Consider the following 5000-nt stretch of genomic DNA (forward strand, 5'->3'; position numbering starts at 1 on the left):
AGATTTCTCATCAGATTCTGCTACGGCGCAGCCTGACACTGACGAGTTTGACGAGATTTTGAGTATTCAGTGGATTCCTATGAATGATGCCCCTGCCTAACAGAGAAAGAGAGACCCGGCAATGACGTAATTTCTCTTTTTAAACAGCTTGTGTCCCTGTTTATTCGTTGTGGAAAAATGGCTTCATCTCCGTTTCAGTTGCTTTTTGGCAAAAAAGAAGCCACATGCAACATGGCCGCAACTATGGAACGGATTACCGCGACCGGGGAAAAAAAAGAAAAATCCGATTCTACGAGACCCCCGTGTGTGTAATGAGGCGATCGGCGTGAGGACGACCACGGTAAATATTCCATGATTTTTTTCAAAGGTTAGTAAAATTGCTGGGATTCGCTGGCGGTAGCTTATTGACATTTTTCCGAAAAACTCTGTCAGTAAACAAAAAAAAAGTGGTTTAACCCTTTAAGACCTGAAGAAGCATCCGTGTCACTTTTTGATTTGAGCTAAAAAAGCATTATTTTACACTTTGGCTATTCAAAAAATAGCAGATCTACAAGCTCGTAGCGCGGCACTGAAAAATTGTGAAAATGTGTGCAAATCTTTGAATATATATTGTTTTAAAGCAAAAAATGTTAACTTGAATCTTTGCTTCCGGGGGGTCCCTGGAACATATATTTTTAGATGGGGGGTCCGCGGTCAAATACATGTAATTTTTCGGGTCCTTGACATGGAAAACAGAACCACTGATATTATGGCGACATACGTTTTTTCAAAAAACTGTTGAATCGCCCAGAAGCAAAGATTTGAGTTACAAATGTTCGCTTTTGTAACTCAAATCTCAAGATTTGCAAAAGAATTATGATTTTTCAAAAATAGCAGATCTAAAAGCTCATAGCTGAAATGAAAAAGTGACACAGATGCGTTCCAGGTCTTAATGGGTTTAAACCAAAAACAATATCGCTCACAATACCTTTAAATCCTCCCTGCAGTCTGTAATCATCCCCCCCTCCCCCCCCCCTCATTATGGAATGCTATAAAGTGTACAGTTCTTACTGTGTCATAGAGGCGTGGCTTCACACCCACCCTCTATCCGAAGGCCGCGCCCCCCTTGCGCCCAAATACGGCCGTCTTGAGTGACAGCGCGCCCCACACAAACGCGCAGTGGTTGTAGAGTACTGTACTTAAGTAAAATTTGTTGGTACTTTTACTTTACTGGAGTATTTCCAATTGTCTGCTAATACTTCTACTCCACTACATCATCTCAGAGGTAAATATTTTACTTTTTTTTTTTCTATAATTTTTATCCCGCGATTTTTGTAACCCATTTTTTTCACCCGGTGCCAATTTCCTAAGTGATCCTGGGCGCTACACCAGCCCTACACCAGCGCTACACCAGTCCCCCACAGCCTGGGGAGGCCAGGGCCAAGCTCATGCCTCCTTCAGTGCATGAGAGCCAACTGACCTTCTTGTCACCTGACAGGGGGGAGTTTCCCTGGTTGGACGTAGCGTGTGGAAGGAACACGTTATTCCAACCAGTTCCTTTCCCCTCCATCAGACGCCCCGGCTGTCATGGGGGAGGCGGTATAGCGACCAGGATTACTACATGTTTTTGTGAGGGTATTAACTACCCTAGGAGGCACGGGGAGAACCAGCAAACTCCACACAGAGTAGGCCCTTTCGCCAACCCCACCCTGTGTGTGGGCGCTGATGAAAAATATTGTACTTTTACTCCACTACTATTATTTGAAAACTTTAGTTAAGTAAAAGTACCAATACTGCAATAAAAAAATACTCTGTTACAAGTAAAGTCCAGAATTAAAAATGTACCTGAGTAAAAGTACAAAAGTATTGGCATCAAAATGTACTGAAAGTACCAAAAGTAAAAGTACTAAATATTTGAAAATAGCCGATCTTCAAGCTCACAACGCGTTGCGATGCGACGCGTTGTGAGCTTGTAGATCTGCTATTTTCAAATAGCCTAGGTATAAAATAGGTTTAAAGTGCAGGGTTAATGTATGTGTCAGTACTTCAGTAAATGTACTTAGTTACTTTCCACCACTGCAGCCTTCGGATGGAGTGCGGTGTGACTGGTGAGCACGTGTCATAGAAAGTATGTAAGATCCTAAGAATAATTCATTGAATATTCCCCTGAAATGATACACAGGTATATATATATATATGAATATATAAATATATGTATTTGTATACAGACATGTATCTGTGGGTGTACATTTGTATGCATAATGTATATGTGTATAATAGATGCAGTATTATATATATATATGATGATAAAAAAGATACTCTATGGATATTGATGCTGATGATGCCTTTATTGCATTTCACCACCAGGAGGAGCTGTTTGAAAATGTCTTACTCACTACTCCACACACAGCTGAACAATGCAGGGGCGATGATGACACACCTGTGTGTGTGTGTGTGTGTGTGTGTGTGTGTGTGTGTGTGTGTGTGTGTGTGTGTGTGTGTGTGTGTGTGTGTGTGTGTGTGTGTGTGTGTGTGTAGCAGGTGTTTAACTGTTGTGGGTTTCTAGTCGTTCGGTGACAGGAAGTCACTGTGTGGGAGCATCTCTGCACACACACACACACACACACACACACACACACACACACACACACACACACACACACACACACACACGCAGAGTCTCTGCTAATGTACGGCGTGTGGTGTGTTTTACTTCAGTAAAAGCAATACCACAAAATATAAAATACTCTTAAGGCCTGTCTTCAAAATTTGACTTGAAAAGTATTGGCATCAACATATACTTAAAATACAAGAAGTTATTTTTCTTTTCCTTTTTCAAAAGTTTTCAAAATGTGTCATAATTGTAGACTTGTAGATGTGTTATTTTAAGTATAAAATAGGACTTAATTGGTTAATGCATATTTTCTAATAATGATCTAAATATGTAAAGTAACTGTAATGCTGTCAAATAATAATTCTAGTTGAGTAAAAAAGTCTGCCTCTGAGATGTAGTGGAGTAGAAGTGTGAAATATTGAAGAATGGACGTACTGTACACACACACACACACACACACACACACACACACACACACACACACACACACACACACACACACACACACACACACACACACACACACACACACACACACACACACACACACACACGCGTACGTTAAGCCAGTCCCTGTCACCTCCTACTTGCTGTGAAAGTGTCACCATCTTTGAGTGTCACCATCGTCACAGTGAACCCAGAGGAACACGACGACATCACCATCCTTTAAGGGACTCCACAAGGCCCGCTTCTAAGGTCTGAGCTTTTTTTGTTTTTATACAAAACATCCAGATATCATAAAAATATGTTCAATATTGTGCTACGGGTCAGATTATACACTCTGATGAAGGACAGAGAGACAGGATATACAGCACATAAGAGAGTTCAGAGTTAACCCTTTAAGACTGGGGAAGCCTATAGTGGTGGAAAAAGTACTCAAATGTTTTACTTTAAGTAAAAGTATCAATACTGCAATAGTAAAAGTCCGGAATTCAAAATGTACTTGAGTAAAAGTACAAACGTATTGGTATCAAAATGTACTTAAAGTACCAAAAGTAGACAGTGCTCATTGTGCAGAATGTCCCATTTCGTAAGTTTTCAAATGTATATTTTTGGGGCGGAAAATAGCCGATCTACAAGCTCACAATGCGTCGCATCACGACGCATTGTGAGCTTGTAGATCTTCTATTTTCAAATGGCCGCTGAAGTGGTTAATGTATGTTTTGTAATAATAATCAAAATCTACAAAGTAACTAGTAACTAAAGTTTTCAAATAATTGTAATGGAGTAAAAGTACAATATTTGCCTCTGAGATGTAGTGGAGTAGAAGTAAAAGTATTGAAAATTGGAAATACTCCAGTAAAAAAAAAAAAAAAAAAAACTAAAATTAAACTTGAGTACATTACTTTAGTAAATGTACTTAGTTACTTTACAACACTGCTTTAAATCCAGGAAAGCATCTGTGTCATTTTAGATGTTGCTATGTAAATAGCAACAGGATTTTTCTGAAAACATAGGTTAGGATTTAGAAAGCGTTTTTAATATCGGCCTCAGGTCTAAACAGGTTAAAATGATGGACAATTGCAGAAAGTTACATTTTTTTGTCTGATATATTATCCACATGAATCATTCATGTTGGAGTCTCTTCATCTTTTCTCATGTTTTTATCACGTTCACACGACCGACGCAGAATAGAAGTAAAATGGTTGTCTTGACGGGTACAAAATGGCGTCCTTGCAGTTTGGGCCGTGTGTGCAGCGACCTGTGAGCCGTGACAATGGAACCTCGGTGTGTGGTTCTTAAAAGTGGGTCCAGGGACCCCCTAGGGGGTCCTGCAGCTAACAGAGTTACATGTAGCATCAAAATCTGTTTAAACCGATGTGAACCTATATGTATATTCTTCGGCTATTTGTAAAATAGCAGATCTACAAGCATCCGCGGCGCGTTGTGAGCTTGTAGTTCTGCTATTTTACAAAAACAATCCTGAAAAGATGTGAAATTGTTGATATATCTTTTTTTAACATTTTAACAACACAAATCTTGTATGGGGGCCCATGGCACACAATATTTTCAGCTGGGGGTCCGTGGACAAATACATTTTTATTTTTTAATTTGGTGGGTCCTTGATATGAAAATATTTGAGCCTCACTATAGGCTGTCACAATGATCACATAATCGCCTGATTCCAATTAATTTGAGATAATTATTTTATAATTATTTTGCATATTCATGCATCATCGTTTTCCATTCCAAATGCATGCGTTGACAAATGTTCATACATTTTCAAACAGCTCACAACATGTGAGCTTGTAAATTGTCTATTTCCACTATTTTTTAAACATTTTGAAAGTGTAAAATTATTAACTATGGCCTACTTATTTTGGCCACATAGTACATTATGTCTTATTTTGATTATTGGTACCTGTCAAAGTCAGTCATTTCCGTGTATATTTAAGTTATTTGTTGT

General features: G+C 39.0%; 1 protein-coding gene across 1 annotated transcript in view; it reads left to right on the forward strand.

Moving 5' to 3' along the window:
- Positions 1-3230: 3230 nt before the first annotated feature.
- The window catches only part of LOC311050934 (T-cell surface glycoprotein CD3 gamma chain), a 9618-nt gene continuing 7848 nt past the window's right edge, over positions 3231-5000 (forward strand). The window contains exon 1 of the mRNA XM_084065203.1: positions 3231-3289. The gene's annotated coding sequence lies outside the window, so the exon portion shown is untranslated. The remainder of the gene's footprint in view (positions 3290-5000) is intronic.

The sequence above is a fragment of the Gymnoscopelus microlampas genome (genome assembly GCF_963454915.1).
Source record: "Gymnoscopelus microlampas genome assembly, chromosome: 8".
NCBI lineage: Eukaryota > Metazoa > Chordata > Actinopteri > Myctophiformes > Myctophidae > Gymnoscopelus > Gymnoscopelus microlampas.